General features: G+C 40.1%; 1 protein-coding gene and 1 long non-coding RNA gene across 10 annotated transcripts in view; one reads left to right on the top strand and one right to left on the bottom strand.

Annotated features, from left to right (window-relative positions):
- Positions 1-12,514, bottom strand: part of LOC121895350 (membrane-associated guanylate kinase, WW and PDZ domain-containing protein 1-like) — a 96,740-nt gene that overhangs the window by 83,173 nt on the left and 1,053 nt on the right. The window lies entirely within an intron of this gene.
- On the top strand, positions 10,215-12,414 carry LOC121895354. Its single transcript, XR_006095756.1, has 3 exons — positions 10,215-10,363; positions 10,963-11,209; positions 12,295-12,414. It is a non-coding gene; the product is annotated as an uncharacterized LOC121895354 (long non-coding RNA).

The following is a 12,514-nucleotide window of genomic DNA, read 5'->3' as shown; positions in this document are numbered from 1 at the left end:
TAACTTCCTTTTGGTGTTATAACACCAGCATGCACCTGTCTCCTTCACTTCAGGCAGTACATTTGCCTCATATCTCTCCCTCCCTTCAACTCATAGTTTGAAAACCTCTGTCTTATAACATTAAATAACCAACCCTTCAACTCATTAGATATTAACAAGCAGTGTCACACAAATAGAAAGGCTTAAAAACCTCTTATCCTTTTAACTGTACGAGTGCTCATCGCTGATACAGTGTAGACGTGTTAAACAACAGGCGTAAAGCTAAGTTAACTAAATCTGGCTCTTCTGGAGCTGTAATTTTGCTTCGGCATTCAAAATGATAACTGGCCGTACAAAACTGAGTCGTAGGATAACATCTTGATACACAGAAGATAAGAAGCGTGTTTTCAGATTAAGCAGCTGTGTGAGCATTAGTGTCAGGATATCAGATGATAGTGCATAAAGCGTTTTATACGCTAGTAAACCAAGCAGGGTCGGGTCAGCCTCTCAAGAGCTTATGAGCAACCTGAATCTCTGGATATTGACAGAGGAGGAGGAGGGGAGGGATAGAGAGATCAGCAGCAAGAGAAATCCTCTAAGGATCATCTGAAAACCTTTCACCTCGGCTAAACAAAGCACCAAGGTTTATATAAAGAGAATAATGTTACAATAGTGTACAAGCATTTGATTTTAGAAACAATTGAATGAGCATAGACGGTTCCTGTATAAAAATCCTGCTGCAGCCTGTTAAATCCAACTTGATGACAGAGGAACCTTCGGGAAAATTAGAACGTTTCTGACACCATACTCTATTTGCATCTTAAGGGAGGTGTAATTACTGTGCCATGAAAACCACAACAAAACCAAAGAAACGGACTAAAAGTAGATCTATGATTCATGTGTATAAAACGGAGCCTGTAATGGTGTGTAATCCCTTCCAGATGTGTGAATCTAGGAGGAGCACAGCTTAAATGTCAATTTATCTCCACGAGACTCGCTCGCAGTGAGCATGTGTGTGTTTGATTGACTGTGTGACTTAGTAGGAGCATGTGTGAGCGTGTAGGTCACTGCACGTGCATGCTAGTGCAGCAGAGAGAAATAGAGTAATGGTGCTTTCAGACTCGATTTCACTTTTCATTCGTTTCATCCAAGAGGTAAACGTATTTGCTTCAGAAATGATCCACCTCCACCACCTACTGACTGTCTATATCCTGGTTTATATACTGTAACTGCATAGTGAAATAATATGGAGCTGCAACGATTATTCATTGATTAGTCAATTGACAGAAGCTTTAATGGCAGCTATTTTGATAATCAAATAATTGTTTCAGTCATTTTTCAAGCAAAAAAGCCAAATATTCTCCAGTTTCAGCTTCTCAGATGTGAGAATTTGCTTCTTTTCTTTGTCATATGTGACACTTAATTAAAAATCTTTAGGTTTTGGACTGTTGGTTGGACAAGACAGGCAAATTGAAGACTTCACCATGAGCCCTGAGGAATTACATCAAAATGATTAATCAAGAAAATAACTGACAGATTTATCAAGGACGAAAATAATCATTAGCAGCAGGCCTAAAATAATAGAAGTAGCAGAGAGGGAGGTATGCTGCTTGGCTGTAGTGAGTGCCAGGACAGTGACGGAGGTTAATGACTGCTGCTGCTGTTAGTCTGTTTACAACCCTACCCACGCTCTTTCCTGTCCCATCTGCTTTTTGCCACATCACAAATCTTGTCTGACTGCACCTTAAAACAGACTTAGAGAGGGAGTCCAATGGCAAGCTGTTAAAGCTGTATCGTGAACAAGTTCTGGATCACCTCATTTGAACTTTCATATTCTTCAGAGAGGAGAAGAGAATCCAAACAGCACTGAAGCTTTCACACTGGAGAACATCTTTCTTTAAACGATACCGATGTGCCAATATGTATGTGGAAATTGGTCTCGGTCGTTGTAACAATTTGTGAATTAGTTTAATCGAGCTGCGATATTCCAAAGTTACAGTCTGTTGACAGGGAAATTCCCTCTTTTGGTTCTCCTGGAACGTCTCTTGCCAAGCTGCGGCGGAGGGATACATTCTAGCAGCGGTGTGTGGGTTTGTTGCTTGAACCGGCTTTTTACTCACATTACAAACAGAGTGAGAGCTGTCTTGAATAGTGCAAGCTGAGTATCATCAACAAACTTACATACTGTATCTCTCCGCCGCCGCTCAGCAACTGACTTGCTACTGACTCGATTTAGCTCACTCAGACTGCTGAAGCCTCATTTTAGCTTCAGCTGAACTTTGGATGCATATTTACACAGAACGAGGGTTGTGGATTTTGTGCCCTATTTCTTACAGCATAGTCTCATTCAGAGAGAATAGCTTCAGGGCCAGTATGGAGAGTAGGAATTTTTACAGCAACCAAGACCTGCTTCTATGTACATACAGTACTGTATGTATGTATTTCGAAAAAACACAAACCTATCCTTTAATTAATCAGCTGTGAGTTTACACTTCTAACAGCTCACAGAGACAGAGTCCTGTGTTGATTAACCAAATAAATAATTTCAAACAATACATGCATTAGCAGTACATGCTTTATATTTCACTGCTGCTCAGAAAATCCTCTTATTTCACACTTTCTCATTAAACCTATAGTGGGTTCATGCTTGTCATTTAGGTGTTTGGGGATATTCGCACTTGATCAGTTGATATTCTTTACAAAACAACAGTTGGAGTGGAGAGACAGCTGATAAGAGACAACACACTGTAATATAAATGACTATATAAGAATCTTATTTAGTGCCGTTTGGTTGTTCTTGTTCACACTAATGGGATAATGTGTCATGTGTTTTATTTCTGTCTCAGCTCCATTTTGCTGGTTGTATTACCGGACTGAAAAGCCCGAGAACTGTCATGTACCACGCCGCTCGATATAATAAAATATTCAGTGAAGTGCAGATTAGGCAGATCTTCCTTAGAACATCGAGGGATTCTACTTATATCCACATCAATCCATCGCAGCAGCAGAACAAAGTAATAAAGAGCCAAACACAGATGAGATTGTCTACGCAGGTCTCAAAAACACCCACTCTGATTGTCCATTCATTCGTTCATTATGCAAATTAGAGCATCTTATCTGTCAGAGGTCATAGTTCAGTATGCAGCTCCTGCAACATCACATTTTCACATATTCAGACAACAAATACGACCACAATTAATCATTGGCAAACATGTCAGTCCACGTGAAAATATAGGAAATACCATATGGCATTATGTTATGCGAGTATATAACATGCTCCATGTATCATATGGGTTCACATGAAAACCTTATAAACAATCTGTTAGATCAACTAAAAAGGTTGTTTGTCTTCATTTTTGAAATGTTGACATTTTGAGAACAATTATCATTATGAATAATAATTATGGTCATTTACGACCAGCAATGTAAATGTTACAGCTGAATGGTACATTTACATTAAATTCCCTTTCAGTTGCTGACATGTTGGAGCAGATAAAACGTTCACGTATTTGCTAGTTTACATTTCTCCCATTGGATGTTATCTTGTTAACAAAGATTAGATCATTATAATTACCTGTTGTGATTTACCTCTTTGAGAAAAACAACCAGACAGTCAAACACTGTCGAGTGAAGAAGCGGTCTTTCAATACGTCAGTCAAGCGGCAAAATATTTGTGATGATGAGGAATTTCAATTATTTGTTCTGTACAATATATTTATCATGCTTTAGCTGAACATCGATTAAAAACCTTTTTTTAAAGAAGGATGCATTTTCCAGAGAAGAGTGACAAAGTGAAAATGAGGAGAAGGAACTATGACCATAGACTGTAATAAAGATGGATGTAGCGAGGTGTGACGTCACCCATTGGTTTGCACTGGAGGTAGTCTGAAGCGCCATCTTTTCCGTTTGGAGCCAGGACCTTCCAGATAAGGGGTATGTAGTGTTGCCTTTCAGACTGTGGAAACACGTCCTGCTACCTCCGACCAAAGTGACCACCAGCACACTTATTGGAGGGCCTGAATTTAGCGATTGAGAGCATAATGACTTGTTTAAAAAAAATGACTGACTTAGTATTTCTAGAGAGAAGATGACGCTTTTTAAAATGGGAGTCTGCTGGATGCAGGGATTTTTTGGAGCCAGCATCTAGCAGCTGTCAGTGGCATTGCACTTTAAGGTGCTTCAGTATTGGCTTCGGCCTCAAGCTGTGGTAGATGCCACTTGACTATGACTAAATAGTTTCAAACTCCCGCAGTAATAAAGGATCATTTATAACACACCAGTATACAGGACAAACAGGCCGTGCGTCTGCTCCAAATTAACTGCCACACTACAAAACTACTACAGAGTGTACAAAACTTGTTAAAACATGATTTTTTAAAACTAGTTTTTTTTAATGGCGGTTATACTTTATGTACAAGCTCATGCTTAGATGCTGATGATACAAGAGTGAAACAGATACTAGGATTAATAAATGGTTTGATAAAAGGTTTGAGATTAAAAAAAGAAGGTGTGTCTTCAGGAGCCAAGGTTTGACTCACAGAGGACTGAACTGAACTCTGGGAGTCTGAGGCTGCATCTCCTCCCCAAACAAGATGCGTCACACTGAAGTGAAACTGAGTTCAAGTTCACTTAAATTTAAACAACAGTTTGTTTCAGTTTAAGCTGCAGTGTGACACAGAAGAAAAAAGATAAGACATGATTCTACTTTGTTCTGCTACGGAAACTAAAGTGTATCAGTAAAATCTCCTATTTGCTGCTTTCGCTGAGCTTCATGGTAAACATGTATCTGTTAGGACTCTGTTAGAAGTGAACATGATGCATGTGAACTCCACAAGACACAAATGTACTTTAGCCGCCCTGAGGGCTTTCCATGCTTGTTACTGATAGTGTAACTGGTGTGCTGTGGAGGAGTATCTCTTCATGAACCTACGGTTCAGGCGTAGATTTACTCTCCTTTATCGCCCGGAGCATTCCTTTCAAGCTGAGGTAATTTCTTAATTTCAAACTCTCCTTTACATATAAGAGCTGATGAGAAATACAAAATCTGAGCACATGTTGAAGCCACTTCAAACACAACTGAATCATTCAGTTAATAACACAACATCTGTGTGTGTGTGTGTGTGTGTGTGTGTGTGTGTGTGTGTGTGTGTGTGTGTGTGTGTGTGGACACGTAGGCTCAGACGAGACTTCCTGGCTCCCTGTGCGGTAACACCTGTTTTCTGCACCGGTGAAATAATTCACGTCTCCATCCAGCTTCCAGACAAACACACACACTTACTCACATCCAAAGAAACACAAACACACTAAACTTCCAGCTCATATCAACTTAAACAAGCACTGGAGGAATATTACACATTTAGGAACACAAGGAAATTTATTTTTTGGATTAAGATGAAACACTGTTTTTCATTTTACGAAATTCTCTCATCCAAATTAATGATTCCAAACACATTGTAATTAACTTATGAACAAACTAATATACTGAGTTACAAAGGTTTTAGTTTTGCATGTGTGAAGAGGTTTTGTGATGAAATACATAATAGTGGAAGGCAGTATATTGGTTATTTTGATTTTGTGATGTTATTTTACATATATATCAATGTCAGAAAACTATTCTTACAGATGTATGATAGTACAAGTAATAATTTAACACATTTTTGATACAGTTAAGGTATCGAGTACCTCAGAATGAACCTCAATATCAGCCTCCAGTAACATCAACTCACTTTTTAAACTTTACTTACACTTGTGCCAAAGTATTACCTGAATTTCAACACAGAAATCAAAATGATACTTTTTTTGATACCTTACTATGACAAACTTAACCATGTTTTCTGTAACAAAAGAAGCCAAACCTCTCTAATTTTGTCTAACTTTGTATAAAGTTGCAAAAAATTGGATTAAAATCAGTTGCTATCTGATCAAAGAGTAAGTCAACAAGATTACAAAGCGGACCCAACATTTGATGCCAGTTTCCTTGTGCGATGTTGCCAATAAAGTGATGAGGTATGATACCCAGTCTGAATACAGCATAATAAAAAAGTAACAAAAACATGATGTAACACATGGCAAAACACTGTTATCACCCCACAGTTAACTGAACTAAAAAGAACAATGACCGCCTCTGCCTGCTCCAGCATCACATCCACAGTACTGATGTTTATTGGCCTGCGTTTATTCCAACTTCACTGTTACAACACCTGAGGCAAAGTCTCTGAATTACACAACCGCTTGCTGAGGCTTAAATGACACAAGCTGTTTGGGTGTGGCGGTGCTGCCCCTTTGCTGGTATTCTGCCATTGTTAGAAATGTTTGGCAGTCACTTCATCAAGGTCAAAGTAAAATTCCAACGTATAAACCTTTTAAAAAAAATTTGCTCCTACAGTACGTGCATCAGTAGACAAAAGTTCCTTTGAAGACATCCACACCAGAGTTTCTTATAATGTCAGACTCTCTGGATAAGAAGGCTGAACACATGAGAAGATAAGGACAAACAAAACAACCGAGCCCTCACCGCCTAAAACACAACGCTCATAAAGGGACAGTGGTTGAGGAAGGAAAAGGAAAAAGCAGAGGCTACAGAGAGGAGGGAGAGAGACCGCCGTAGGATTCATGTCACAAGCCTTTGACAAGCCTTTCGGGATATACGTCGTATGCACTTAATCAAGACTGACAAAGTCTTCATACATAAGAAAATGTAAGGGACTTGCATTCTGGGACAAGCACATCACAGAGGAGATCTGTGTCTGCAAAGCCCTCACATCCTCATGATGTGTGTAAGCCTTCTTAACCACGCACAAAAGCCGCAGACACAATTTCAGTGACACAACTTAGTGCAATCTTTACATAACGGTAAAAACAGGATTAAAACCGAAATTAAAATTCAGTTTCACTAAGAAATCAGAATATTCATCCTTGGGGTTTGTTATAATACATGTATTTATTTGGTTGAAATTGAAATGACCAAAAAGAAGAAATTTTAGTTTTAGTTATTTTTCTGGTATGATAGTGCCCCCTACATAAGTGTTCTCCAGAGTGTCACTGTTGGTCCGGGTCCAATAAAAAGAGTTTGTAATATGACTTCAGTTCCAACAGACACACAGTCAGCTAACCAGCTGGGGGGTCGACATTGTCAGCCGTTGCTTAGCCCCATCTGTGGTTTATTCAAGCCCTCCATGTGGTACTCTGTGTCCTGTAACACTGGGTAACATATGGAGTACTGAGGTCATAGAACTAGGCTACTTGTTGTGGGGGGGGTTGACAGCGTGCTCATTTGTCATCACCACATCTGGACCCATGAAAGAGAGAGAAAGCCAGATAGACCCCACTCCTGCCTACTGCAGGACCAACACATCACTGAGTATGCAGAAGCTGCCAATGACTCAGCAGGTGTTGAAATAACATGAACAAAAAATAACGTCAAGAGGGAATCTAAGCTAATGTTAGCAGGCTAGGTTAACTAGCTTCCCTTTTCCAACCCATCCATATGATGGCTTGGGAGGACCCATCCGTTTAGGAGCCGATGTTTGAATGGGCACATAACCAACATTGTGTATGCTTGTTGAAAAAGGGGGAAAAAAACGTCTTGTATCCACGTTTGTACAGTCCATGCTCCAGCCAGCAGTTGACAGCTTGTCTCTTAGCGACTCCCAATGCCAAATGTCAGTTAACTGTTGCCATGGGAAACGGCCACCCAGAGGTCAAACACTTAGACACTATTTCCACAGATATGTCCAAAACAGTTTTAACCTCTTTTGAAAAATGGAAAATTATGATTATAGTTTATATTTCCTCTCACCAATGGTAGGCAAATATTGGCCTGTGGGCCAAATCCGGTCCTCCAGCAAAAATATTTGGCTCCCAGACGAAAGTTTTCACTTCATAGTTCACATTAAAAATTTTGCACAATCACAGATCTGCTGTAGGTAACAAAATAAATACAATACAATCGTGTAAATCCCAATGAATGTAACCGTGTTACATCTACTATTGCCCCCACAGGGGGAGGCATTAAAACAATGGTTTTGCTCATAGAGCAATGCATAGTGCTGAAATTAAGTCTAAAACTAACAGCAATGAAATTGAATTCCTCCACAACTTTAGACTACTTAACCATAACAGATTTTCCATTTTTTTCTTAAAGCCCCTTTACACTTTCTGATTTTGGGCTGTCTGTGACAAAATTGAGAATCATGAGAGAAACGTGGTAAAATGGTCCTAGATCGCACTGAGACACGTGCACAGACGACTGATGAGGAGCTTTGGCAACTAAAGACAGACAGCCTGAGGCAAAATTCTGTCAGAAATGTAAGCCCAAATTCTCACAATGTGACTGCTGCTACAACCCACGTCTACAAACAAATCGATCAGAATACAACATGGAATGACACAGAATACACAAGGCCAGCATGACATTTCACAAGTGTAGTTTTCTAAATAAAGTTTAGGGAGAAAACACACTCATTCTCCTTAATACATTCATGTCACAAAAACCAAATTGATGGAGGTGAAATGAAAAATAACTTTGCTGCATTTTCAAAACATCTGATGATGTGCTGCTGCTTTCATACACTCTTTTCTGTTTACATCATAGCGCTAAGATTCACCATACATTCAGCGCACAATCTGACAGTCTGAATCTGTCTCAAATTGACACTACACAGGCTGACACATATTGGAACCAAGATTTTATCACAGGCATCTGGCACAATGTGACATGCAATATTGAAGGCAAGCATAAGGCAACCACAACAGTACGTTATATCAACTGTGAATGAAGCAGGCCGCTGTTTAATATGGGCGGATAACCAGTAAAGTACGTCTCTAGTCTTGAAGTGCAACACAGAACTTATATTTGCTATTAGGTATTTTTAGCCAAATTAGTTGGTTTTTTTTTTTAGTTGTAACTGTAAGCCCCTAGTTACTAATAGTAAGTAGAAAAGTGATGTCTGCTCTCAGATACAATCCTTAACAGTGTTGTAAATCTATTTATTCTTGAATGAATTAAAAGAAATAAACAAAACATACTGCCTTTGTTTCCTCTGCCGGCCTATGAAACATCCTGAAAAAACTGGCCCAAGGTTGAACCTAATTGCTGACCCCTGTCTTACACAGAAGGGAGGAGAATTTTACTTTCAGTTTGACTTTAAAGAACATTATGTCTGTCTTTAATTGCCTTTCCCGGTCTAAAGGTTAACAGTTTTGTGATGCTGCATTGATTTGCTTTTTGCTCTGCTGTCTACCCTGAGGCCACAGCGTAGGGTTGGCTGTTAGTGACCCTGGTTGGTATACACGCCAAGTTTGGCTCAAGGACACTTCAGCAGGACAGATGCTTACTATCCTGAAGGTCTGAATGATTAAACAGATGGTCTGCCTAATCACTATGCAACCCTGCCACCAAGGGGTGAGCAGGGTGACCGGAGAAAGCAAGACCTGAGAAGAAGGGGTGAAACCGTATCAAAATGGAGAATTTTGGGTATGAATGTTTCATTGGGGTGTACCAGTGAACTCCTGGCCCCACTTCTCAGGAATGCCTGGCATCCAGCAGGCGGTCCAGATTACTCCCTGGCTGGGTTGAAGTGAAGGCGAGATCTAAGGCGACCCAGGGCCATTTGTTCCAGAGATCAGACAGCCACCCAGCCAAACCCACCCATGATCAGAGTGTCGTAAACCCACAGATACTTTAGGTGCTGGAGGAGATTGTGGTTCACTTAAAACTCAACTGCCAAGAAGAATGTACGAGTTGTAAAACAGAGAAACTGTTGTAATAATGTTGTTCATACCTATTTCTTCATTTTGTATTATTAATGAGCAACATATTTCAGCCTCAAAAGGTTTATACTGTACATAAGCTCTACTTTAAACCAACAACTGTCATTCTTAGGACAAAAACTAACAATTATTTTCATCATCGATTAATTGTTTTGTCAATAAAATGTTAAAAAAATGGTGAAAAATGACATTTACAATTTGTAAGAGCTGGCTGTGATGTCTTCAATTTGCTTGTTTTGTTCGACCAACAAGATTTTTAATCTATCGTCACATATGACAAAGAAAAGCAGCAAATCCTCACATCCTCCTCACATCTGAGAAGCTGAAACCAGACAACAGTTGGCCTTTTTGCTTGAAAAATGAAAGAAACGGTAAACGGATTATCAAAATAGTTGCCAATTAATTATTCTGTTGATCGACTAAATGATTAATCAAGTAATTATTGCAGCTCTGATCATTATATAACCAATTGTAATGCACAACCTTTGCACCTTTAGGTATCTTATCTGGTTATCTGGTGATGACTGAAATAATGACTGGACAAGACAATTATGACATAATCTTTCACCTGTGAGCTGGAATCAGCTGATGATAGCAGACAAGAACTATACAGGTGGGTCAAAGTCTTAATGTGCCTGAAAGTACTCCCTCTTTGTACTTTCACCTCAAAACTATTCCATACCATAAATCTATTCACCATTCACCCAGTGAACAAAGTACAACTGATATTATGACATATGAATTGACCACAGCCTAAAAGGAGACCACATAGCATAGTCACTGTGTATATTTGCATATGTACTTTAGTTTGAATAGGCACTAAAAGTACAGAGGGAATGCTTTAAAAAAATAGTGCCATGAATAGTTTTTAGATAGTTCTTTCTTTATGACTTCAATTATATGTTTGGGGTCATTGTCATCTGCAGAATAAAGTTTGGACCGATCAGAGGCCTCCCTGATGGTATTGCATTATGGATAAGAATTTAAACATCTAAAGTGCCTGAAACTTTTGCACAGTAATGTACATATTCTACAAAAGGCCAATGGGATTGAAAGGCAAAATATACTGGTGTAAAATTATACGTTTGTTGTGTAAATAAATGTTTGACATCTTTGGAAAATTATCCTTCACTGCTGTGTCATTCCTGAGTTATTTACAGAGCTTAATAAAAAAAAAACCTACAGCAGTGTAATATTACACCTTCTCCACAGGAATGCTCAGAGTTCATTCAGATGGTTTTCCTCCTGCATTCCTCAGTGGAAGACAACACACCTGTGGGGCTGCTGCGGTGTACCACAGACACGACCTGCCAACCTGCATACACTGATAAAGTTACAGTACTGAGGTGATGTGGCCCCCCTGTAATATGAGCCACAGATCTTTGAAGAGGAAAGGAGAGAGATTGTCCCGACAGACAGCCTGTCATCTGTTGCGGGACGGTTCGGATCGCAGTCCCAGGTTGGTTCTGCATGGGAGCCCAACAGACTCTGAGGCACAATGAAAGTCTTGTGAGCTACTCAGATAGTCAAAGAATACCCCTGCTCCTTTAATTAGAGACGAGGAGAATCTGCTGATTCATGCAAGAAACTATGAACACAGCTCAGGATATCCTTAATGTCCACAGAAAAGTACAAGGTGTTTCCACAGGAGAGGAGAGTAGTTAGAAAGCTATTTATGCATGTTAAAAATCTGCCTAGTCTGTTCATACTGACAGCAAAGGGTGACCGCACGCCTGCCCTGCAAACACAGAGCAGTGTTAGTGCTGAGCTCTCGTCCCAGGGGTCGAGACTTCAGCTTCAGAGGTCAAGCATTCACAGTGTAGCCGCTAATGGACATACAGTACACCAGAAAGGCAATGATGCTACACTGAACTAAACCGCTGTTATGTAACACAGTTAATGATTTCCCCAGAGAAGCACTGCAAAGCTTTGTCAAATATTGTGTGTGCAAGAGAGAGACTGTCAACGTGTGTGTGTGTGTGTGTGTGTAAACCAGAATGGCAGGCCGATGGCAGACATCTGAGGTAAAATATAGGCCTACACGTGCTTCGGGCTTAAAATGAAACTTAAACATAGGCTCATTTCAATATTCACTCAGGTGTCACAGAACATACACATTTGGCTGGTTTAGAGAGCAACAAAAGCCATGTGCAACACATTGGAGGCTCTCAGACAGATGCAGATGCAGCAGACCCTGAGCAATGGGTCAAACTCATCTAACATGAAAGGAGCACTTCAAGAAATACTAACCCCAGCTGCACATGAGAGGTGTCTTTCACTCACAAACACTGCAGCCTTCAGTTGACATTAACACAATTTACAGAGTGCTGTGAAATCTAAACTGCAGACTGAGGACTGTCACCAGACAAAAATTACACACCACTTACAGATAGCGGCCTTTAAGTCTTTGGCAGAGAGGAAAGTATAGTCAGGTGTCAAATGTTTGGGAATTTGATCCACCTACTTGTGAGAGAAGCTAATTGACAGTGTGTGTTGTGGGCTGTAGTCACTGTACAGTAAGTGGCCTAATCTGTGACCCTGCAGGTTTGACCCAGAATGGCTTGAGCGATGTTAGACAAACGAGGGCAGGAGGACTGTCAGGGCAGCTTCATGTCAAGCCTGTGAAAACTCCAGGCTGCTTGTGGAGAGAAGATGAGCAGCAGCAGCACCACTGATGTGCCCTATTTCTCACACACACACACACACACACACACACACACACACACACACACACACACACACACACACACACACACACACACAT

The sequence above is a fragment of the Thunnus maccoyii genome, chromosome 4, assembly GCF_910596095.1.
Source record: "Thunnus maccoyii chromosome 4, fThuMac1.1, whole genome shotgun sequence".
NCBI lineage: Eukaryota > Metazoa > Chordata > Actinopteri > Scombriformes > Scombridae > Thunnus > Thunnus maccoyii.
The sequence above is the reverse complement of the archived record's forward strand: the minus strand, read 5'-3'. Positions and strand labels throughout refer to the sequence as shown.